The sequence below is a fragment of the Diprion similis genome, chromosome 5 (genome assembly GCF_021155765.1).
Source record: "Diprion similis isolate iyDipSimi1 chromosome 5, iyDipSimi1.1, whole genome shotgun sequence".
Lineage (NCBI taxonomy): Eukaryota > Metazoa > Arthropoda > Insecta > Hymenoptera > Diprionidae > Diprion > Diprion similis.
In genome coordinates this window covers 6,636,882-6,663,556 of record NC_060109.1, presented here as the reverse complement: position 1 = coordinate 6,663,556, position 26,675 = coordinate 6,636,882, and the positions used below count along the sequence as shown (strand labels likewise).

The following is a 26,675-nucleotide window of genomic DNA, read 5'->3' as shown; positions in this document are numbered from 1 at the left end:
ATCACAGAACATCAATTTCAACGAAAGCTTCGCCCTCCCGCCCAACCCTTGAGAATCATCATTCATTGCTAGTAGTCTCCGTTACGTAAGTCAAATTACTATTTCAAAATGCCTTATAACGATACCGAAATTCCCATGGATGTTAGCACCCAACAAAATTCAAGTACCGCAAATCCCAATGCATCAATTAGAGTAGACAGTTCGGGATATATCCATAAATTCGATTACGAAGATGTTTTCAAAATAATACCAGAATTTGATGGTACACCTGCTGGTTGTTCAATTCAAACATTTATAGACGAATTTGGAAGTGTAAAACAATTCATACCACAATGCGGAGAAGATTTTATAGTAAAAATGTTACGTTCGAAATGTAAGGGAGAACCACTGAAACGAGTGACGAACGCTAAGATAAAGACGATTGACGAACTAGCAAACTTTCTAAGAACGCACTTCAAGCCAGACAAAGACATAGACACTTGGATAAAAGAATTTAGTAACTTCGAACAAGGACCAAACGAACGAATCATTGACTTCAATTACAGAATAGGCACCCATTATCAGTTGACAATGGCAGAAATTGATTTAGCAGGAACTACAGATGCTCAGTCGTTAAAACCATGGGCAACTAAAGCCGCAGTAAAAGCATTTATAGCTGGAATCTTTCCAAGATATTCCCTTTTCTTGACTAAAACGACGTACAACTCATTACAAGAAGTAGTCATCGAAGCTTTAGAATTAGAAAAGCGCCAGAAAAATGTCAAAAACATAGAAAATATTTATAAAACAACAGTATCTGACGAAAAACCGTGCTATACTATTCAAACAGACAATTCAAACACAGCAAATCGAATTAGAAATGCGAAATTTCAAAACAATGGCAATCGACAAACTAGGCTAGATCAAACATCACAACCAAATTCAAGTCAAAGAACAGATAAATACTGTAATTATTGTAAAAGGAACAATCACACAGTAGATGAATGTCGTGCATTGAAAAACAAAAACAGCGGAACGACAAATCAATATACAAATCAATATGCGAATAACAGTGGAACAAAAAATCGAAACACGAATCAATATGCTAATTTACAATGCAACTATTGCAAAAAATTAGGACACATTATCCGCGATTGCAGAAAACGCGTCTATAATAATAGTAAACGTGAAAATGGTTCAACACAGACAAATAACATCACTAATACACAAGCGGGGAACGCTCAAGTTTCCCCTCGAACAGACGCGACGACGGGAAATTCCGAGACCCAGCGTCAGGTAACACAGCAATAAAATCCAAGACAGAACGTAAAAATGCACCAGAAATCCGTAGCGCTGAATGTAACATAGGTTCAATATCTCCAAATCATAGATCACCATCAATAATTATAGAATCAATAGATCTCAAACACAAAAGTGGAAAATTTTTAGTAGATACAGGTTCTCAATTAAATTTGATAAGAATAAACGAATTGAAGAATCCGAAATTAATTGACACCTCAATTACTTACGAACTTAATGGAGTTTCAAAACTCGATAAACCTATAACATTGGGAAAAATTAAAATCAGAATTAATAATATTCTTGGAGAATTCAATGTCGTACCGCAAGATTTTCCATTACACTATGCAGTTATCATAGGATCAGAATTTATGCATGACAATGAAGGCAAGATCGATTATCGAACAAGGTTTGTTACCCTAAATAACATCAATATACCGTTCTCAGAAGCTGAAAGTTTTTTGCTCCTGGCCAGACAGAAAACCGCCATGTTTATTAAAGTCAAGAATACGGAAATTTCAGAGGGTTACATACCGCGTTTAGATACGCAGGATGGTATATACATAGGCGAAACCGTTGTTTCAAATAATAATGGAATAGCTTATTTGTACGCGATCAACACACTGGATGAAGATGTTGAAGTGGAAGTTCCCGTAATTCCCTTGTACCCTTTCGATACAAGCGTAGACGAGGATACTAACGACGTAAAAAGTGAAACTTTAGAGCACACAATTACTCGGACGCGAGGAAATCGTGCTAATGAAGTAATCAACTTATTGCGCTTAGACCACTTGAACTCAGGAGAGCGTAAAGCAGTCGTTTATTTGATAGACGAATATGCTGACCTTTTCCACATCCCCGGAGAACCCCTGCGAATGACTAACACATGCATGCATCGTATAATAACAACAGACGAGATACCCGTTAACACCAGACAGTACAGACACCCTCCTTTTCAAAAACCAGAAATTGAAAAACAGATTACAGATTTATTAAAAAAAAACATCATAGAACCGTCAAATTCACCATATAACTCACCGCTATGGATTGTACCAAAGAAAGCAGATTCACAAGGTAATAAAAGATGGAGATTAGTTATTGATTACAGAAAATTAAACGAAAAAACGATTGGAGATGCATATCCATTACCTTTAATATCAGACATTTTAGATCAATTAGGTGGAGGTAAATATTTTTCAATATTTGACTTAGCCTCAGGATTCCATCAAATTGCTATGCATCCAGACGATAAACATAAGACAGCATTTACAACCCCTTACGGTCATTACGAGTTTAACCGAATGCCTTTTGGACTGAAAAACGCACCAGCAACCTTTCAACGGCTTATGGACTTAGTTTTACGAGGTCTACAGGGAATAGATTTATTTGTATACCTAGACGACATCGTAATTTATGCAAGATCGCTTGAAGAGCATGCAATTGAATTTATCAAGCTTGCTGAACGTTTAAGAAAAGCTAACTTGACATTACAATCAGACAAGTGCGAATTTCTTAGAACAGAAGTTAAATAATTGGGTCATATTATATCATCTGATGGAGTTAAACCAGATCCACAGAAAATCGAAGCTGTTAAGAAATTTCCAGTTCCGAAAACACCGAAGAATGTTAAGGAATTTTTAGGATTAGCCGGATACTATCGTCGATTCATTAAAAACTTTGCTAAACTCGCTAAGCCTTTGTCAGAACTAACTAGCAAAAACAAAAAATTTGAAAGGGATTCTAAAACACAATTAGGTTTCGAAACGTTACGCGATAGACTTTGTGAAGCACCTATACTACAATACCCTGATTTTTCGTCACGGTTTATAGTTACAACAGACGCATCTGGTTTCGCGGTAGGAGCCATCTTATCGCAAGGGAAACCAGGCGAAGATACGCCCATCGCGTATGCTTCTAGAGTTTTGAACAAGCATGAGAGAAATTATTCAACAACTGAAAAGGAAATGGTAGCAATCGTTTACGCAATCAAAACTTTTAGACCGTATCTCTATGGTAGACAATTTACATTGTTAACCGATCACAGACCGTTAGTATGGGTAAATTCTACGAATGACCCTACGTCACGTGTAATGCGATGGAGAGAACGTTTAAAAGAATTCGAGTTTAAAATTCTATATAAAGCAGGTAAAATCAATACAAATTCAGACGCGTTGTCTAGAAACCCTGTTGATATAGAAAAGAGAGAAGTCTATCCCATAAAATTCAAGTGGAGACGGTCAACAGACCCTGCACTTAACGTAGCACCGGGTATAGCCAGGCTACGATCGTCATCTGACTCTGCTCAAAAATCCACACGGAAAAACGCGAAGATTAGGCGACGAAATTTAAGCAGTTCTTCTGAGGAAGGAAAAATTATAGAAATATCCAACAAAACTCATAAAAATCCAAAAATTCGTAGACAAAAACACAGAATCTCAAGAAACCGGTAATCATAGAAAATTAAAATTCGTTACAAAGCGAAAATCAAGTGCTAAACGCTACACTCCGTTCAGACATCGTTCTGAATACGAGGATTCATCATCATCAGATGAATTATCAGACTCTCCAGTAAATCATAGAAATACTACTCGTAATAAATCGAATGAAAAACAACAATCAGTAATCATAGAAATAGAATCAGACTCTCAGACTTCATCTTCAGTAGATGGAAAATCAAAGAAAAATCAATCTACGATACTTCCAGATTATGTAGATACTCAATCCTCATCACCGGATAGTGATGATTCTTACAAATTAAATCCAGTTAGGTATCGAGCTAAAGCAAATAATACAGAATCGAGTACACGTACGCCCAGACAAAATCCAATCACAGTCACTGTGGGAAACAGACAACCCCTTGACTCACCCCCAACACCAACTCAAGTACCCTCTTTAGCTACGCCTATTCACACTTCCAAGACTGTATCCGTGCCGAGTGTTACTAACACACCATCATCTTCGAATACACCTTCGACTAATAGAGTAAATAATTTTCACAGAAGCTTAGCTAGAGATTTATTAAATAAGCGTTCATCTAGAGCAGCTGAATTTACACCTTCGCCATTACTCAGGACAAGACGAAAAAATATTACAGATAAGACAAACGATGTAATCTCTGGACAAATGAGATCGCATAATGACATAGAGTTAGATAAAGAATGTACGGAAAGACGAATCATAACTGCAGTCTCTGCATCAGCTTCAGAATGCGACACACCCAATACAATTACAGTTCAGGCTGACGTACACCCTTTTCTAGAATCCATGTGTGTAGAAAAGTCCTTCAAGACTGTAGAAGACATGGACATAGACGAAACGCTCAGAGATCTCACAAGTCGAACAATAAATTCACCCTCAAGTGAGAGTGACGCTAAAGCTACACAAGGGACAGGACCATTGCCAGAACGACATTTGCCAGACCAACAGAAAAACTGGACCGAGACCATAAAACCGAGAACAATAACGACGAAACGAAATATCGAGGTTACAGAAAAAATTATACCTAACAGTACTGTGAAACACATGCCAGAACCCCGACGAACGACGAGACAACATAAACCAACACACAAATACGCATGTTACAAAGGTATTGGAGACCACCAAGGTAACCAAACGAGTAAACCTTCAAAATCAAAACGCATGAAAGAGAAAATTTGCAGTCAGAAAATTAGAAAGCAAGCAATAGAAATATTACCGACACCCAAAACTCCGATTTTACTCGACAATATTAACAAAGAATCCTCGAAAATAAATCTAACTCCAGAATCTCAGAGTCAAGAAAATGCAATATCAATAAACAATTCTAATGTCTTACCAGATCTAGACGCGATAGTAGAACTTGATGATTCACAGAATTTACAAGATAAATCTGTAGAAATTAGCAGTTTAGACAGTGTATCAGACACCACGGTATCTGATGATTCACAAACCTCAATAAAATTATCAAAACAAGAACCTACCAATTTGATAGAAACACGAGATAATTTAGAAATGAGGAAAGACAATTATCTATGCTTTATTTCCGCCAATGGAACAGCATTAGGCGAAGTAGGTAAATTTTTATCTGAAAAAGGATATTTGAAAAATATCGAACCAGCAACAGAGTATCAGATAGGACACATTGTAATATTAGGAACACCAAAGAAAAGAGTAATTGCATTAGTCACTCAAGAACACGAACAAGATTTACCTCTGGAGAAGAACTTTTACGACGCATTTAAAAACTTAAAACAAAATATGGAATGGTTAAATATTAAAACAGCAAGCATATCGCAAGGTAAAAGTGGTATAAACGACCTTGGATGGATTAAAATAAAGAATATAATTAGACAAATGTTTTCCGGAACGCAAATAATAATAACGATTTGTAAAGACAAAATCATCATTCCACCTCCTGATATTAGACTCAGAATAATACAAGAGAATCACGAATCCCCGATCGCAGGACACAAAGGTATCACAAAAACGTACAATAGAATTCGACAGAAATATTTTTGGGATAATATGAAAAAACAGATAGAAGATTTTTTAAAGAAATGCATCAGTTGTCAAAAGAAGAAACTCACGCGTATTAAAACTAAACAGCCGATGGTCATAACAGATACATGTGCAGATGTATTCGACAAAATAGCTCTAGATATAGTAGGACCCTTCAAAACTTCCCAAAATGGTTATAAATACGTGTTAACCATGCAAGACAACCTTTCTAAATTCAGTTTAGCAATACCATTAGTCCATGCAACTGCCGAAGATCTCGCAGATGCATTCGTTAAAAACTTTATTTGTAAATACGGATGTCCGAAAACTATTTTGACAGATCAAGGAGCAGCTTTTATTGGACAAGTAATGAGACGTGTCGCAAAAGCATTCAAAATTACGCAATTCAAAACAACAGCATTTCATCCTCAATCCAACGGATCATTAGAACGAAGCCATCAAGTACTCGTAGATTACCTAAAACATTATTTAACAAAGAAAGACTGGGATGAATGGCTGTCTCACGCGACATTCTCTTACAATACAAGTAAACACGAAGGAACTAACCACACCCCATTTCAAGTAGTTTACGGACGCAACGCCCGTATGCCCTCAGAGTTCCCACCCCTGGACGAAGTTTTAACATACGACGATTACGTAAAAAACCTTATGCTGAAAACTATAGAAATCCTGAATACAGCACGTGAAAATTTAGAAAAAGCCAAGGAAAGATCGAAACAATACTACGACAGGAAAATAAATCCAGTCAATTTCAAAATAGGACAGAGCATTTATCTCGTAAAAAACCAAAAGACAGGAAAACTAGACGACAATTACAAAGGACCGTACATGATTACAGACGTATTCCCAGAAAAAAATGATATTGAAATAGAATTGAAAAAGAATAAACGTAAAATAGTCCATTGCGACAGAGCCAAGATAGCTTATTAATTAAAGTCACAGTTTATTTTATTACTTAAATTACTGACACAGATATTATAGAACGAAACAAACTATACAAATCTTCAGGAATCTGTATAATCATACTGAATCAATGAATCTTAGAATTGAACAACTGCAGAATATGAAAATATTGAAATTATGGAATATAGTATATATAAGTTCATGACACTACATAAAGTACATTTTGAAAACCGTAATAAATCATAAAATAAATCATAGAATGAATCATAGAATAACTCATAAAACTACTCGAAGAATAATTAATAGAATAACTCACAGAATAATCCATAAAATTAAGAAATTATATCGAACAATCTTAAGTATATTCACTGAATATTTCAATCCTTATATAATTCATAGCTTAATCGTAGAATAATAATTGACATTTATATTAATATTACTTACCTTAATCGAATATACTCATAGAATAATCGTAAATATCAGATATCCAGTACTATTATATTCACTTTGAGCATATTCATTTATACTTCGTTAATCAATATTTTTGTTCATCATACTTTACTATTATTCAAGTAATCACATAACTCATTATTAATTTTATGTAATTCTTGAGTAACTCACAATCTCTATGAAAAAACGTTATAACATATATGATTTATCAAGTGTACCTTTAGATCTAGTAAATCGAATTATGGAAGCTTCACGTCGGTATTATAACACTCGCTTATGTCGAGCGAGGACGCTTGAATCTTAACGGGGGAGGTGTTACGTGCCAGCCGGTATCCACGGGGGCACCCTCTCTGTATCCTACATTACCGATGTGCAGTTACCATAGGAGAGCTTTAGGAGCTCTTGCCCGTAGTTCTTAGACTAATACCGACATGCACAATTATAATCATAACGTGCAATATTCTTATATCGATAGTTCTCTACGCTATATTAACCGTTATTTCATCAGCTAAACTTATATACATATATGGTACTAATATTTTTCTCACATTTGACAGTTATATTTTTCAACATTAGCTTTCAAATAAATCCCTTAATTTACGATCGCAGCTGCAATGCTTCAAAGTAATAAACACTTGCAATAATTCAGGGCGATAAACACTTGCAATAACTCAAAGTAATAAACACCTGCGATAATTGAAGTCAATAATCACTTGCAATTATCACTCAATAAAGATAGTCGAGTAGACTAAACAGAGGAAACGTGGAAAGAGAAGTCATGAATAGCTCTCAGATAAGGAAGCCTTATTCTCAGAATTAGGAATAGCGCCCTTATTTAATGATCACGCGGCCAATTAGCGTATCGCCGCTTGCTTTCTAAACCAACCGCCTCACGCTAATTCCCCGCCAAGATCCTACGCACTAATCAGAAACTTTACCCCCATACTAATTAATATCCTCATCCAAACATCCTAGACCCGCGAGAAACTGTAATCCTTTCAAACTCCTCCTACTTTTTCCACCTCTTTGCTCAACCTTAATTCAAATGAGATGAGAACAGTTTTAGATATCATAGAGATCAGAGCAGAATAAATCCAGACATTAGATAGACAGTTTTAGACGTCATAGAAAACAGACCAACTTTAGAACAGAGTTTAATCCAGAAATCATAGAAAAGTTTGGACTCAGTGAATAAAGTCAAACTCGGAACCTCAAAGATTTAATAACAGTTGTGATTGTGATAAGCATAACACCAAATTATGAACCATTGTAAATTCAACAACTGAGAAGTTGACGGAGATTGTTGATAATTCATAAATGTTTATTCTAAATTAAAGTGTTGTGTGAAGAGAATTATTTCAATCACGCATAGTGATGGTTGGTACGAGCCTAATTACCTTACAAACTCTCAGAATTGATTGAGCCGAACGAGAAGAGCTGAGGAGCTGATCAGCAGATTTTCGAACATCAAATACGTAAGTCAAGAGATTAACCAAAATCACGCAGTGAATCAGAATCGACTCGTGGCGTTTTTCTCAGAACGTAACAAAATTACGCCAGAAACGGCCGTCTTTGTTTTCACATTTCTCGATATACAAAGTCGAAGTCCGTTTGTTTGTTTCTTGGATATCGGTCAGTAACTTTTTTACTATACATGCTGGCGACCTGAAAATTGTTTCATCGTACTCAGCGCGTCGAGATACACCAGAAATGGCTCTCCTCCTCCCGATTTAGCTAAGAATAGGTTGTCAAAGTGCGTTCGTTTGTTTTTTGAATATCACGTGATAACTTTTTTTCTATACATGATCGCCACCTAAAACTTGTTTTATCGCATTCAGCGGGTCAGATTACGCCAGAAGCGGCCGTCTTTGTTTTCACATGCTCGATATACGAAGTCGAAGTCCGTTTGTTTGTTTCTTGGATATCGGTTGGTGACTTCTTTACTATACATGCTAGCGACCTGAAACTTGTTCGATCGCATTTAGCGCGTTAAATTACACCTGAAACGGCCGTCTTTGTTTCGATATAGCTCGATAGACGAAGTCGAAGTCCGTTTGTATGTTTCTTAGATATCGGTCGGTAACTTTTTTACTATACATGCTAGCGACCTGAACCTTGTTTCGTCGTATTCAGGGCGTCAAAATACAGCAGAAACGGCCCTCTTTGTTTAGATATAGCTCGATATACAAAGTCGGAGTCCGTTTGTTTGTTTCTTGGATATCGGTTGGTCACTTTTTTAGTATACATGCTAGCGACCTGAAACTTGTTTTATCGCATTCAGCGCGTCAAATTACGCCAGAAACGGCCGTCTTTGTTTTGATATAGCTCGATATACAAAGTCGGAGTCCGTTTGTTTGTTTTGTGGATCTCGGTTGGTAACATTATTACTATACATGCTAGTGACCTAAAACTTGTTTCAACGCATTCAACGCGTCAAATGAGGCCAGAAACTGCCGTCTTTGTTTTGATATTGCTTGATATACGAAGTCGAAGTCCGTTTGTTTGTTTCTTGGACATCGGTTGGTCACTTTTTTACTATACATGCTAGCGACCTGAAACTTGTTTTATCGCATTCAGCGCGTCAAATTACGCCTGAAACGGCCCTTTTTGTTCCGAAATAGCTTAAAATACGAAGTCAGAGGCCGTTTGTTTGTTTTTCGGACATCACGTGATAACTTGTTTTCGATACATGCTAGCCACCTGAAACTAGTTTTGGCATATTCAGCGCGTCAAAATACAGCAGAAACGGCCCTCTGTGTTTCGATATAGCTTGGAATACGAAGTCAGAGGCCGTTTGTTTGTTTTTCGGATATCACGTGATAACTTTTTTGTGATACATGCTAGTGACCTAAGACTTGTTTGATCGTATTCAGCGCGTCAAATTACGCCAGAAACGACCCTTTCAGTTTCGATATAGCTTGGAACACGAAGTCAGAGGCCGTTTGTTTGTTTTTCGGATATCACGTGACAACTTGTTTTCGATACATGCTAGTGAATTGAAACTTGTTTCATCGTGTTCAGTGCTTATAAATACGCCGAAAGAAGCACTTTTTTTTTTGATATAGCTCAGAATAGAAAGTCAAGGTCCGTTCGTCAGTTTCTTGGATATCACCTGATAACTTTTTTTCTACACATGCTGTTTTTTGGATATCGGGTGATAACTTCTCTTCTATACATGAAACGACCTGAAACTTAGTTTATCGTATTTCGCTCGTCGAATTACGCCGGAAATTGCCCTCTTTCTTTTGACATAGCTCGGAATAGGAAGTCAAGGTCTGTTTCTTTGTTTCTTGGATACCGGGTGATAACTTTTCTTTCATACATGCTTGCGCCCTGAAACTTGTTGATTGTGTTCAGCGCTTCGAAATACGCCGCAAATAGCCCTTCTTCTTTCGTTGTAGCTCAGAATAGGAAGTCGAGGTCCGTTTGTTTCTTGGGTATCGGGTGATTTGTTTCTTCCCATACATGCTAGTGACCTGAAACTTGTTTCATCGTCTTCAGTGCGTCAAACTTCGCCTGAAATGGCACTCTTCATTCTAATCAAGCTCAAAATAGGTAACCGGGATCCATTCGTTAGTTTCTTGGACAATGGATGATAACTCTCTCTCGATAAATAGTATCAACCCAGAACTTGTTCACTCGTATTCCACGCGTCAAAATACGCCGGACATGACATTCTGCATTCTGATCAGGCTTGAAATAGGTAGCAAAAATCCGTTCGTTTGTTTCTTGGATATCGGGCGATAACTCCATTTTTATCAATGCTAGCGATCTAAACCTTGTTTTTTTGTATTTAGCGCGTCAGAATTGGAATGAATACAATCATACAAGTTTTCAGTCGCTAGCATGTATAGAAGAAAAGTCATCACGTGATATCCAAGAAACATAACAAACGGACCCCGACTTCCAATTCTGAGCTATATCGACAAAAAAGGGCCATTTCCGGCCTACTTTGCCCGCTGAATACAATAAAACAATTTTCAGGTCACGAGCATGTATAGAAAAAAAGTTATTTGCCGATATCCAAGAAACAAGCAAACGCACCTCGACTTCCTAGTCTGAGCTCAATTAGGAAAAAAAGGGCTATTTTTGGCGTATTTTCACGCGCTGAACACGATAAAACAAGTTTCAGGTAGCAAGTATGTATAGGAAAGAAGTTATTCCCCAATATCCAAGAAACAAACAAACGGACCTTGACTTTCTATTTTGAGCTATATCAGAAAAAAGACGGCTATTTCTGGCGTATTTTGACGCGCTGAACACGATGAGTCAAAGTTGCACATAGTTAGCATGTATAGAAGAAAAGTTATCCCGTGATATCCAAGGAACAAACAATCGGATCTTGACTGTCTATTGTGAGCTATATTAAAATAAAAAGGGCTATTTCCGGCGTATTTTGACGCGCTGAATACGGTGGCTATGAAAGTCGGATTCCGCTAAGAAGTGTGTAACAACTCACCTGCCGAAGCAACTAGCCCTGGAAACGGATGGCACTCAAGCGTCACGCTTATGATCGGCCGTCAGCGGCATACGAGGCGGCCAAGGCCGTCATGAAGCCCTGACGAGTAGGAGGGACGCGGCGGTGTGCGCAGAAGGGTCTGGGCGTGAGCCTGCCTGGAGCCGCTGTCGGTGCAGATCTTGGTGATAGTAGCAAATACTCCAGCGAGGCCCTGGAGGACTGACGTAGAGAAGGGTTTCGTGTGAACAGCCGTTGCACGAGAGTCAGTCGATCCTAAGCCCTAGGAGAAATCCGATGACGATGTTGGTGTATTTCTATGCCAATTTCTTCACGTTGACATTCAGAGCACTGGGCAGAAATCACATTGCGTCAACACCCGCTAGGGCCATCGCAATGCTTCGTTTTAATTAGACAGTCGGATTCCCCCAGTCCGTGCCAGTTCTGAGCTGACCGTTGAATGGCGGCCGAAGAGGACGACGGCAACGGCGAACCGCCGCCGAAGCCTCGCAGCAAGGAAGATCCGCGGGAGGCCAGGGCATGGGACCGAGCTCGGATCCGGTATAACCATCACCTCGCCCAGGCCCGGCACGTCAGCCAAACCCGCTTCCCGACCAAGCCCGACACGCCCCGATCCTCAGAGCCAATCCTTATTCCAAAGTTACGGATCCAATTTGCCAACTTCCCTTACCTACATTAGTCTATCGACTAGAGGCTCTTCACCTTGGAGACCTGCTGCGGATATGGGTACGAACCGGCGCGAGACCTCCACGTGGCCCTCTCCTGGATTTTCAAGGTCCGAGGGGAAGATCCGGACACCGCCGCAAATGCGGTGCTCTTCGCGTTCCAAACCCTATCTCCCTGCTAGAGGATTCCAGGGAACTCGAACGCTTATACAGAAAAGAAAACTCTTTCCGGATCTCCCGACGGCGTCTCCAGGTCTTTTTGGGTTACCCGACGAACTCTCTTGCGAGGGCCCGACTTGTAAACGGTTCCGCTGCCGGGTTCCGGAATAGGAACCGGATTCCCTTTCGCCCGACGGGTGTGTCACATTTCAAACCGCGCCCGCCCACGCGTCGAACGCGTTATGACGGGCGTGTCAGGCATAGAAATACACCAACATCGTCATCGGATTTCTCCTAGGGCTTAGGATCGACTGACTCGTGTGCAACGGCTGTTCACACGAAACCCTTCTCCACGTCAGTCCTCCAGGGCCTCGCTGGAGTATTTGCTACTACCACCAAGATCTGCACCGACGGCGGCTCCAGGTAGGCTCACGCCCAGACCCTTCTGCGCACACCGCCGCGACCCTCCTACTCGTCAGGGCTTCATGACGGCCTAGGCCGCCTCGTATGCCACTGACGGCCGAGTATAGGCGCGACGCTTCAGCGCCATCCATTTTCAGGGCTAGTTGCTTCGGCAGGTGAGTTGTTACACACTCCTTAGCGGATTCCGACTTCCATGGCCCCCATCCTGCTGTCTTAAGCAACCAACGCCTTTCATGGTATCCCATAAGCGTCGACTTTGGCGCCTTAACTCGGCGTTTGGTTCATCCCACAGCGCCAGTTCTGCTTACCAAAAGTGGCCCACTTGGCACTCTGATCCGAGATCTCCTGGCTTCATAGTTCAAGCAAGCCAGAGATCTCACCCATTTAAAGTTTGAGAATAGGTTGAGGTCGTTTCGGCCCTAAGGCCTCTAATCATTCGCTTTACCGGATGAGACTCGTGTACGTTTTGTACGCGAGTGCCAGCTATCCTGAGGGAAACTTCGGAGGGAACCAGCTACTAGATGGTTCGATTAGTCTTTCGCCCCTATACCCAGTTCCGACGATCGATTTGCACGTCAGAATCGCTACGTACCTCCATCAGGGTTTCCCCTGACTTCGTCCTGACCAGGCATAGTTCACCATCTTTCGGGTCCCAACGTATACGCTCTGGGTGCGCCTCTTCTCGCGATGAGAACGAGACGCCCCGGAGGTGCGGGGCCGCATCGTGACGCGGCCCATCCTCCCTCGGTCAGCGCTGGGCTGACCTTCACTTTCATTTCGCCTTTAGGTTTGCTCGTCCCAATGACTCGCGCACATGTTAGACTCCTTGGTCCGTGTTTCAAGACAGGTCCTGAAAGTACCCAAAGCAATAGCGTCGCCGACCGGTATGTGATAATTCAAACGAGCCAGCCAGAGGACACCGCCAGCCAACAGCTGGCCAGGCCCGGGGACGGCGCTAGGTCCGACCACCGGGAATCGCTGACCGCGCTTGCGGCGGGCCCGACGCAGTTCAATGCGGCTCTATACCGTGCGGGTACCGCCGGGCAGCCGGACGGGCAACCGGGGGTCTGCCCCGACGCGAACGCCGAGACAGGCAGCCGACCGGGCCTTAGACCGACACCCAACGGGTCGCGACGTTCTACTAGGGGAGAAGTGCACGCCGGCGCCGCCGGACATTGCACCGCGACCGAGTGCCGTGGACGCGAGGTCCCGACATCACGAGCCGCGGCGAAGCCTGCGTCGCTGACGATGAATCTCCCCGTTCGATCTTTCGGGTTTCTCAGGTTTACCCCTGAACGGTTTCACGTACTCTTGAACTCTCTCTTCAAAGTTCTTTCCAACTTTCCCTCACGGTACTTGTTCGCTATCGGTCTCGTGGTCATATTTAGCCTTAGATGGAGTTTACCACCCACTTAGAGCTGCACTCTCAAGCAACCCGACTCTGAGGAGAGATCCTTCCGTGGCGCGTCCCGGTCACTACGGGCCTGGCACCCTCTGCGGGTAAGTGGCCCCATTCAAGATGGACTTTGACGCGGGCCGACGCCCCGGGATAAGTGGATCCTCCCAAACACTACATTTCCCGGCGGCAGGACCGCGGGATTCAGTGCTGGGCTGTTTCCTGTTCGCTCGCCGCTACTGAGGAAATCCTAGTTAGTTTCTTTTCCTCCGCTTAGTAATATGCTTAAATTCAGCGGGTAGTCTCGCCTGCTCTGAGGTCGTCGTGATATCACTGTACTTCGACGTGGTAACGGCGGTTAAGCACGGACACGCGAGGACGGCAATATAAAATCAGTCACGGCAACGACCGGAACACGGCTCCGCCCTGCGGGCAAAGCAACGTTCGCGGAATTCGTTAGCATAAGCGGCGACCGGCCGCGCGGTGAAAGGTCGGTGTCGCCGTGCCGGATTCGTTCGTTCTCTCGGCCACTACCGCTAGCACCGGGAACGTGACGAACGGCAGCGACAGCTCGACCCCGCGATCAGCGGTGACGCGTCGTAACCGTGACATACGTGTTCGTTTGAGGCCACGCCATCCGTTGACGCGCGGCTGGCGCGCGACACGGACGGCGAGAACCCAGTCATTCGCTCGTGTGTGCAGGGAAGCCCCGTGCCTACAGAGCAGTGTGTCGTTGTGAAACGACCCTCAGCCAGGCGTGGTCCGGGAATTGTATCCGTGGACCGCAATGTGCGTTCGAAATGTCGATGTTCATGTGTCCTGCAGTTCACAAGTTGACGCGCAATTAGCTGCATTCTTCATCGACCCACGAGCCAAGTGATCCACCGTTCAGGGTAATCATATGTGAATTTCGCATGTAAGTGCGTAATTACGGTTGTTACCGGCTTTCTGTGATAGTTTGTATATAACGCGACGCCGCGTGCTTCGGCCCTCGCGCGGAGAACCACGCGCGGGAGGAACGGGCGCCGCGCGTCACTTCTCGATTTGTACGATACGTTCAAGAGCCGTCGTGTCCCGCAACCGCTGGGACTGCCCACGGCCGCCGCCGCGCTACGTCGTACGGGCGAAGATTCGCGTTCCAACCTGCCGCGTGTGCGGCCCCACATGTTCGGGCGCGGGCGGCGTGTGAGCCGCGACGCCCCGGATACGTGGGATAGGTTGCCCGTGACGTAGCGCTCAGACCAGTCTCGCACTTGACCCTCGTCGGACCCTACCAAAGTCCGACGAGACGCGGCCAGCCCTCGGTACCGAAGGCGCGGACCGACCCGCCGCTGCTCCGCCGTGGCGGAGTGACGGGTCGCTATATGCCGCGCACGAATCGGTCGTCGGGTGGGTAACGCCGGCGAGCGCGCTCGTCGTGACCGCGGCGAACGCTGGACCCATCGGATCCGGCGTCAGCGCCGCTCATTTTGGTACGACGAATAGTGCGCGCCGCCGGCCACCCAGGCCCGACCGTTACGACGTTCTATAAGGTCTCGTCAAGAGTTTTTGTTACGGCGGGGCGTATGCGCCGCTAGCGGCGATAACGACCCCGCCCTCACGAATCGCTGCTTCAGGCAGTACGAAACGTTAATGATCCTTCCGCAGGTTCACCTACGGAAACCTTGTTACGACTTTTACTTCCTCTAAATGATCAAGTTTGGTCATCTTCCCGGCAACATCGGCAATGCCGAGACATTGCCGCGTACCAGTCCAAAGACCTCACTAAATCATTCAATCGGTAGTAGCGACGGGCGGTGTGTACAAAGGGCAGGGACGTAATCAACGCGAGCTTATGACTCGTGCTTACTGGGAATTCCTCATTCATGGGGAATAATTGCAAGCCCCAATCCCTAGCACGAAGGAGGTTCAGCGGGTTACCCGGGCCTTTTGGCCAGGGAAGACACGCTGATTCCTTCAGTGTAGCGCGCGTGCGGCCCAGAACATCTAAGGGCATCACAGACCTGTTATTGCTCAATCTCGTGCGGCTAGAAGCCGCCTGTCCCTCTAAGAAGATTTATTTGTACGCCGGTAGTAAAAACCGCCCGACCGAAGCCCGGGGCCTTCGAGATACCGGAAAGTACGCCTATCTAGCAGGCTAGAGTCTCGTTCGTTATCGGAATTAACCAGACAAATCGCTCCACCAACTAAGAACGGCCATGCACCGCCACCCACCGAATCAAGAAAGAGCTCTCAATCTGTCAATCCTTCCGGTGCCCGGGCCTGTTGAGGTTTCCCGTGTTGAGTCAAATTAAACCGCAGGCTTCACTCCTGGTGGTGCCCTTCCGTCAATTCCTTTAAGTTTCAGCTTTGCAACCATACTTCCCCCAGAACCCAAAAGCTTTGGTTTCCCGGAAGCTGCCCGCCGAGTCATCGGAGGAACTTCGGCGGATCGCTAGCTGGCATCGTTTATGGTTAGAACTAGGGCGGTATCTGATCGCCTTCGAACCTCTAACTTTCGTTCTTGATTAAAGAAAACATTTTTGGCAAATGCTTTCGCTTCTGTCCGTCTTGCGACGATCCAAGAATTTCACCTCTAACGTCGCAATACGAATGCCCCCATCTGTCCCTATTAATCATTACCTCGGGGTTCCGAAAACCAACAAAATAGAACCGAGGTCCTATTCCATTATTCCATGCACACAGTATTCAGGTGAAAATAGCCTGCTTTAAGCACTCTCATTTGTTCAAAGTAAACGTACCGGCCCACCTCGACACTCAGTGAAGAGCACCGCGATGGGATATTAGTTGGGCCGCCCCGGAGGGCTAAGCCCACCGGTAGGACGTCCCACAATCATGCCAGTTAGCCACCGCGAGCGGTGAACCGACAGCGTGGGACACAGATTCAACTACGAGCTTTTTAACCGCAACAACTTTAATATACGCTATTGGAGCTGGAATTACCGCGGCTGCTGGCACCAGACTTGCCCTCCAATGGATTCTCGTTAAAGGATTTAAAGTGTACTCATTCCGATTACGGGGCCTCGAATGAGTCCCGTATCGTTATTTTTCGTCACTACCTTCCCGTGCCGGGAATGGGTAATTTGCGCGCCTGCTGCCTTCCTTGGATGTGGTAGCCGTTTCTCAGGCTCCCTCTCCGGAATCGAACCCTGATTCCCCGTTACCCGTTACGACCATGGTAGGTGCAGAGCCTACCATCGACAGTTGATAAGGCAGACATTTGAAAGAAGCGTCGCCGGTACGAGACCGTGCGATCAGCCCAAAGTTATTCAGAGTCACCAAGTTAAACGGCGGACGGGACGTACCCGCCGCCGATTGGTTTTGATCTAATAAAGGCATTCCTTCCATCTCTGGTCGGAACTCTGTTTGCATGTATTAGCTCTAGAATTACCACAGTTATCCAAGTAAATGTGTGTACGATCTAAGAAACCATAACTGATTTAATGAGCCATTCGCGGTTTCACCTTAATTTGGCTTGCACTGAGACATGCATGGCTTAATCTTTGAGACAAGCATATGACTACTGGCAGAATCAACCAGGGAGCTTCGACATTGAATCTAGGCTCGGACGTGCGCCACCCATCGCCGCCGGGTCCTCAGGCCCGGTCGGCCTCACGTCTATAACTGTACGTTGTGGCCTAACGCCGGTCACGACTCCGTGTACCGCCGAAGCGGCATACGGTTGCATTGCGTTCGAACAATCTCCCGTACCCGTCGGCTAGATTGAAAGCGTCTGGGATACGTTGATATCTCTTTCGTATTCGAGTTGGCGCTCGGTACGGTGCGAGTTGATGCGTGCATTCAAAGGTTTGAGTTGTGCTAGGTGAGTACTAGAACTTGCCATTATGACTCGATGTGCTCGGACCGTATCCTCGCTGTCTACCCGGTGAAAAAGATTTCCGAAAAAACTTGGATTTCCGAAAAACACGATTTCAAGACTTGTGCTGAGTTGTGCAAGGTGAGTACTACAACTTTCCATCATGACTCGATGTGCTCGGACCATATCCTCGCGGTCTACCCGGTGAAAAAGATTTCCAACGAAACTTGGATTTTCAAAAAACACGATTTCAAGACTCGTGCCAAGTTGTGCTAGGTGGGTACTACAACTTTTCATCATGACTCCAAGTGCTCCGACCATATCCCCGCTGTCTACCTGGCCAAAACGATTTCCAAAGAACCTGGATTTTCGGAAATAAGAATTTCAAGACCGATGCCAAGTTGTGCTGGGTGAGTACACCAACTTTTTATCATGACTCGGAGAGCTCCGACCGCATCCTCGTTGTTTATTGGACAAAACGATTTCCAAAAAACTTGGATTTCCGAAAAACACGATTTCAAGACTTGTGATGAGTTGTGCTAGGTGAGTACTACAACTTTTTGTCGTGACTCAATGTGCTCGGACCGTATCCTCGCTGTATACCCGATGAAAAAGATTTCCAAAAAACCTGGGTTTCCGAAAAACACGATTTCAAGACTTGTCATAAGTTGTGCTAGGTGAGTATTACAACTCTTTATCATGACTTGAAGTGCTCGGACCGTATCCTCGCGGTTTATTTTTATTATTTACCATATTTTCAATTTATATGAAATTTTTTTTTTTTCGTGAGTATATTGATGAATCACCATGGTAATACATGCATTATGGTGAAGGTTTGATTATGTATGTACTTATTATCTACGTATAGCATATTACACCTTTTTTTTTTAATTTTTTTTCTTCTCTCCCTCAGATATCTTCTTATGTGTTTGATTATTCATGTACTTATCATCTACGTATAGAATATTACACCTTTTTTTTTAATTTTAATTTTTTTTTTTCTTCTCTTCAAATATTTTTTCATCTGTTCGATTATTCATGCATGTAATTAATAACTACGGATAGCATATGTTATACTTTTTTTTATATTTTATTTATTTTCTCATTTTTTCAAGTTTTGCTGCATTTTATGTGCATGTAATAATGACCAAACAATCTTTCTCCTGAATTAACTTCATTCATGCAATCACGTATACGCACATGGGTGCTGCGATTTCTTCATCACTGTTCACCCATCTAGGTTTCGGCTTTTTTGGACTATTATCGCATAATAACCATCGTTCGCCTGATCTTACGTAACTAGTGTAATGACCAACCGATTTAAAATTGTACGTTTCGACGTAACCTATGACACCTGCCAAAATGTACTGTCGGTCGCGTGATAGCGGAAGCTTGTCTGGAAAGTCCGCAAGTGCTGCTGTACGGGTCCCGCAATCAGTTTCTATAAATACCAGAGGGCCATACCGTAGCTCTGTAATGGGAAGTTGGCTACAGCACCGTTTTGGTGGATGTCTGCCATTTTCGATGGCTTTTAAAAGTTGACTTAGTCCTTCATTGGATAGCACATCATAATTCACGCTTATAAAACCCTCGGGACGAGCCTTTCTAGCGCCACAAACTAAGCAGCATGTAGTGACCACACAGCTTGGATCCTTATCTTCCAAAAGATATCTGGTCAAGTTCCCAGTATTCGACGATGCATTGAGCTTCACTATATTTCTGCGAGACTGTTCCGGCTCAAGTTGTTTTATATTAATTAGAATATTTGCTCTCTCCTTAAAGAATCATGCGCTTAAACCCTCGTCAAGAAAACATTCACGCATTTAGAAATTGGAGAAGATGCATCGGTAACAATTCTATGGTAGGCACCGTCGTTGCAAGCTAAACTGGCTATTATTTGGCAAATGCTGTCAAAGCCACAAGTATTCGACAGGCAAATAGTGACGTTGTTGTTGCAAATATTTGGGCAGTTATGCCCGTTAGGTATAACTGGCAGTGAAACGAAACCACTAGATGATGTAGTGAAGATCGGGCACGGATCAGCATAACGAAATCTTTTCGTTTTTTTTTTAATTTTTGTTGCGCCAGTTATGTTCCGCCTTCATCTCTTCCAGTTCAGCGATTGTATCAGCATCTACCAGCTGGTCTTTGATGGCAGGAACGAGAATATTACTAATAAATCGGGTTTCTTCGACATTCTCACTACTTTGCTGCCTGAACGTATCCAGAGGAACAGTCGTAGACTGTTCGTCGACGCTCTTGAGTTCCGCTATCATACCGTCATTCATCTGCCGATTTTTTACAGTAACCGCTAGAATATCATGGACAGATTGAGTTCTTCCGATACTCTCAGTATTTCGCAGCTCAGACATATCCTAAGAAACTGGACTAGGCGCTTCATCAACTCTTTCGCACACATCTTCAGATACATTGTCCGTATTCTTACCAGCTAACGCCAGTTTTATTTTACCGGAGAATGATAAGATGTGCTTTCCAACGAATTTGTCCGCTCGTAAAGGAAGTGATACGTTCCTGAAAGTGCGATTCTTCAGGTCGTTAAATTCGGACTCTACCGCCGCAGAAGTAGCATTTGGAGATCCGTATTTGAACACACCCCGCATTACCTCGCTAAAGAGAGGGAAATAAGGCAATAGAGCTTTGAGCTTTTTAGCAAATGCAAGACAATAATAGCCATTAATATCATCAGTTTTGGCTTCATTATTTATCAATTCAGTGCATTCACGATACATGCTGCTTACCCATCGATACGAATCACTCCTCTCTAGATAACTAGAATTCAAAATTGGTTCATCAGCCTCGTCCTGATCAATACTTTCAGCAAGATCCTCATCACCCATACCCGGCAATGGATCACCTCGGATGTACGACGAGAGATATAATCGAAAATGCTCAGCTAACCCGCCAGCTTCCCCATTAGCGTTGAGAGCAAGGATGAAAATTGATTTGGCTATCTCAGTGAACTCATCGAAGTCTTCTTGCTTTCGTAAAATTGCTACCGCTCTTAGGTCAAAATTACGCACACCGTTTGGCTTGTCCGTTAAACATTTCCACCTAGCTACCATGTTAGACAAGTGGCAAACGTCGAGTCGCAGAAGGCAAGGTGGTACGTTGCGGGTGTCGAAAGGATTAGTCAACAATCGAAAACACACATCCAAATAGTGCTTTAAGCTGGGCTGTTTAGCAAATGCTTGAGCGACAGCTCCAAGAAGTGCTTTGTCAAAATCTGTCACAGTTTCCTTTGGTATAGAGGATGCAGATACCTGTGCAGATACTTGCTGACAGAATATCTTGAGCCACACCAGAATATCGTTCGTGCTTTGTGCGGCCGAAATCATTTGACATACCGGTACTGTTTTCTCGTCAACTTGCGGCACTATTTGATAAAGATATACATGCGGGCACAGGTCCCCATTGGGTAGCTTGATTTTTTTTATAAGCGAACCAGTTGCATCAATATAGACAGTGTCGTGGTAGTTGTAATAAACAGCTTCCTGCTCCCTAGTCCAATAGTACACAAACAATGGATCTAAACCGATTCGCTTGATCGCACCTTCATATTTAGAACTGTACTTCATCAGATGCAGACTTTCGTATACATCTGTTGATTCGACCGCAAGCAAATTGTCTTGCCTCTCCTGTTTTGCTTTTCGAAGGACGCGGCTGCTATACAAATTAGGAGGTTCTTCATCGTCAATCCGAGAAATGAGTCTGTTCGCTTCGTTCCTCCTCCATTCGCAAGCCAACGTATTGCCCTCTACTAACTGCTTTGAGACAGCAACCCTCTCGACTCCTTTCAATTGCCGTTTTTTGACATGTTTAATTGAGGGATCGAATCCCTCCATCAAACATTCCATTTTGACAACGTCACCACTCTGCGGTTCATTTATGATTTTTCCAAGAAAAGTAGAACTGCATTCAGGACACTTTCCGAAAACAGTAACGTAGATGCCGCTTTGTGAAATCATTGCGTTCTTGAAAACTAGGGCGCATGGAAGTTTGGTTTCGACTTGAACTTTTTCGAATATCGCGCTCGTCCATGCAAATCGTCTCATCATGTAAATTTCTCGCTTTCGACCGTTAGCAAACTCATACTCAACTGAGTCGGGCTGAATTTTTTTCCACACATGTGTTACATCGATCTTGAACTCGAGTGAATCAGCCATACTGATCTCTGCGGTTGAATTTGCAATGTCTGAAATGGCTGAAATATTTGCTTTAACGATATCATGAGCTATTATTACCTTGTCATGCATTTCGTAACGATTCATTTTTAGAATCGTGTGGATATTTTTTGGCGACACATTTTTAAATTCGGATTCAAGATCTGCCGACAATCGGAAAAAAATTTCAGAGCTGGGACGAACAACCTGACCATCGTCGTCAACTACATTACGAAATTCTGGCTGCGGAAGCAGTTCCCATAATCGCATGATATGCGGTTTCCCGTTCATTTTGGCGTAAGATGGATCAGCAATCGCTAAGACGAAATCTCGGAGGGCTAGAAATGACTCGAAGACGCTGCGCTCTCGGTTTTATACCGCCGTATTCCCACTTTTTTCCTTCCAGCCCGGCGTACGCGCGCAGGAACAGTGGGGCGCGACAAGGACCTTGAGTGGTGGGGGGAGTAAAATTGTATATAAGTGCACCATACATTTGTGGCTCTTGACTTGAAAATGGCAGACATCCACCAAAACGGTGCTGTAGCCAACTTCCCATTACAGAGCTACGGTATGGCCCTCTGGTATTTATAGAAACTGATTGTGGGACCCGTACAGCAGCACTTGCGGACTTTCCAGACAAGCTTCCGCTATCACGCGACCGACAGTACATTTTGGCAGGTGTCATAGGTTACGTCGAAACGTACAATTTTAAATCGGTTGGTCATTACACTAGTTACGTAAGATCAGGCGAACGATGGTTATTATGCGATAATAGTCCAAAAAAGCCGAAACCTAGATGGGTGAACAGTGATGAAGAAATCGCAGCACCCATGTGCGTATACGTGATTGCATGAATAAAATTAATTCAGGAGAAAGATTGTTTGGTCATTATTACATGCACATAAAATGCAGCAAAACTTGAAAAAAAGAGAAAATAAATAAAATATAAAAAAAAGTATAACATATGCTATCCATAGTTATTAATTACATGCATGAATAATCGAACAGATGAAAAAATATTTGAAGGGGAGAAAAAAAAAAAATTAAAATTAAAAAAAAAGGTGCAATATTCTATACGTAGATGATAAGTACATGAATAATCAAACACATAAGAAGATATCTGAGGGAGAGAAGAAAAAAAATTAAAAAAAAAAGGTGTAATATGCTATACGTAGATAATAAGTACATACATAATCAAACCTTCACCATAATGCATGTATTACCATGGTGATTCATCAATATACTAACGAAAAAAAAAATACATATAAATTGAAAATATGGTAAATAATAAAAATAAACCGCGAGGATACGGTCCGAGCACTTCAAGTCATGATAAAGAGTTGTAATACTCACCTAGCACAACTTATGACAAGTCTTGAAATCGTGTTTTTCGGAAACCCAGGTTTTTTGGAAATCTTTTTCATCGGGTATACAGCGAGGATACGGTCCGAGCACATTGAGTCACGACAAAAAGTTGTAGTACTCACCTAGCACAACTCATCACAAGTCTTGAAATCGTGTTTTTTGAAAATCCAAGTTTCTTTGGAAATCTTTTTCACCGGGTAGACAGCGAGGATACGGTCCGAGCACATCGAGTCATAATGGAAAGTTCTAGTACTCACCTAGCACAACTCGGCACAGGTCTTGAAATCGTGTTTTTCGGAAATCCAAGTTTTTTAGGAAATCTTTTTCACCGGGTAGACAGCGAGGATACGGTCCGAGCACATCGAGTCATAATGGAAAGTCGTAGTACTTACCTAGCACAACTGAGCACAAGTCTTGAAATTTTCATTTTCGAAAATCGAGGTTTTTGGAAACCGTTTTTGCTCGGTGGAAATCAAGGAGACGGTTGAGCACTCTGAGTCGTTGTGGAAAGCCGCAGTTCTCATTTAGCACATCACAGCGGGTCAAAAATTCTCATGTAGAAGATGGAATATATATTTCGAAAATTATTTTTTGCCGTGCTTGGCGGAAAAATCAATCGAGAACTCAGTTAATCGCAATCGACTAGTACAGCACAGAAAAAGTTTCGAAAATTCGAATTGATAAGATGGAATAGTTTTTCAAAATTGCCTTCCCCTCTTGCGCCGTCTCAGCGCCTGGCATAAAAATTTTTTTTCATTCTGAGCCGACGTTACATCCGAGCCTATTTTGCCTAGCAGCACACGTAAGCACAAATTGAGCTATATTGATTCAAATATAAATAAAAAAAAATTCAAATTGCGGTGCTCAATTTTGTTTTTCAAATACCGATTACTCGAAAATAGTTGGTGTTATCGAATCACGGTTTGCGGCACAGCGCAGCACAAATCCAGCACAATCCAGCACAACCATTGATTTGGAAAAAAAAACAAAACGGCGGTGCTGCCGTAAAAAATCAATTTTTCCGTATATTTGCTATGTTCTTCGAGATTTTAAGTTACAGAATACGGTACAATAAAGCACGAGCCTAGCACAATTCAGCACAACAATTACTTTTTGAAATTTTCAAAATCGCGGTGCCAACTACACGAACATCAAACCATCACGTAATATATTAGCGACACAGGCTTTCTCAAACGCTTGTAACGACCCGGGGGTTAAAATGGCCGTTGGAACGTCGGGTTTAACTTCCCTACGAGAGGCAACGGCCAAAACGCTCGAGGTGGAGGCCATGCGTAAACAATATTCTGGAGCGGGAAAACTCCGACAAGTTGAGGTGGTTGATAACACCTCTACAGAAAAAAGAGATAGTCGCTCGGAGGAGACCGAGTCTCTTAACCCGAAAAATAGTAAAAATTTCAATAATAATAGAAATTTAAGAGCTAAAAATAATCGCGGTTCTTTTCAGAACCAGAGTAGAAGACCCCAGTACGTCAATGAGGGAGTGGACAATGGGTTTACTACCCTCACTTGCATGTTTCGTAACCAAAAGGGCCATGACGTCAATCACTGCTTCGCGTTGAAACGCAAAGCAGAGACTCAGACGCAAAGCTCGAATTCAAACGCTTATAATTGGCAAAATAGAGAGGTGATCAGGGAAGATAATCCTCTACAGGCAGGTACCTCTTCTAACTTCTAACTCAGCAAAAAACTCTCTAACAAATTAACCTCTTAGGATTAACCTCTTTATCTGTGAAAATTATGGAAACATCGATATTTAGTGGCGATTGTTTCATCGAGGCTCATCGCAGGTTAGGAAATTTTCGAGATTTCGAGGCTCATTTACTCAGAAAAAGTTCTGCTCTTCTCGTTCAAGCGTTCGAACTCGGAGTAGATCTAATAGTTTATTTGCGAGTTTCCGCAGAGACCTCTTTTGCTCGGATCAATTCTCGTGCGCGCAAGGAGGAGTCGGAGATTCCTTTGCAACTGCTTAGAACTATTCATGATGTTCACCAAGGTTGGCTGGTTAGAGGCACTTTTTCTCCCTCTTCCGCCCCGTGATAGTTGTCAATGCAGAGGTTACAGCTGAACGGATCTATACAGACTTTACGGAAAGACTACTCTCCAATCCCTACTAGTCAACTCAACAGCAAAGAACACATGAAATTTGGTTTTATTTAGAGTCTCCCGCGTTGATTTTATTGTGCTGGGACGACATTTTGCTCTGTTATCCGGCGACAGAAGATTCAAGTTTTGTTTTGAAGGAGCTTTTGTTCTCGCGTCAGTTTTTGTTTCCTTCTAGAAGATTCTTCTTTGACTCGAGTTCTATGTCGGACCAGCTTTGATTTCTATTAAATATCTGAACGGAGCCACAATTATTTTTCATGGTCGACAAGTGATTATCTGATTTTCGTATTTTTTTAACCAATGTGTCAGATTTTACGGGAATTCCCAGGTCCCTTGACACAGCCTTTTTCCTGTCATCCCTGTTTCTTTCTGAGGACGCCCAGTGGTCAACGGCTCCGGATTTAATCAGATAAGGCCGTTCTTTTATCAAATATCTATACTTGTAATATTTAAATCCGAGTAATTCATCTTCAAATTCGCTAAGCAAATTTCGACCGTTCGACCTCCGTTCACGTCTGTCCTCCCAATTTAGGGTGTGCAGCTTCCAGAAGAATCCTGGAACCAGCTCGCCACTTTCCTTATTCCCGTTCCTCAGAGTGATGAGAATGCTCCTTTGGCCTGCGCCGATTTTAGACTTCCGCTCGAACCTCTCCTGTCCCCGTGGTCCTCTTCCCGGATCATTTTGGCTTGATTTGGATTTTCCTGATTTCTGGAATTTGGGAACTGGCCGCTCCTTCGGATTTTACACGAAGCTGAACACTACACACTTTTACACTGACCTTTGTGAAAACACGGCACATAAGATTTTAAGAGTTCAGTTTAATGCTCGACTATCTGCTCAAGGTTTTCTGTGGTTTACCTTGAGACTGTGGGCGAATGCCAGATAGCAGAGAGGGAGTCTGAATTTTCAGAGCCACAGCTCCGTCTCACCTGCAAGCAC

The 26,675-nt window shown here is 43.0% G+C and overlaps 1 long non-coding RNA gene and 2 other non-coding genes across 3 annotated transcripts; all 3 read right to left on the bottom strand.

The window, feature by feature from the left end:
* Positions 1-11,676: 11,676 nt before the first annotated feature.
* Positions 11,677-26,633, bottom strand: LOC124406286. Its single transcript, XR_006929206.1, has 3 exons — positions 26,496-26,633; positions 20,481-20,484; positions 11,677-11,686 (listed from the first exon to the last, which is right to left on the bottom strand). It is a non-coding gene; the product is annotated as an uncharacterized LOC124406286 (long non-coding RNA).
* LOC124406413 lies at positions 14,990-15,144 on the bottom strand. The gene has a single exon (XR_006929223.1). It is a non-coding gene; the product is annotated as a 5.8S ribosomal RNA (ribosomal RNA).
* On the bottom strand, positions 15,879-17,791 carry LOC124406415. The gene has a single exon (XR_006929225.1). It is a non-coding gene; the product is annotated as a small subunit ribosomal RNA (ribosomal RNA).
* Positions 26,634-26,675: the final 42 nt, after the last annotated feature.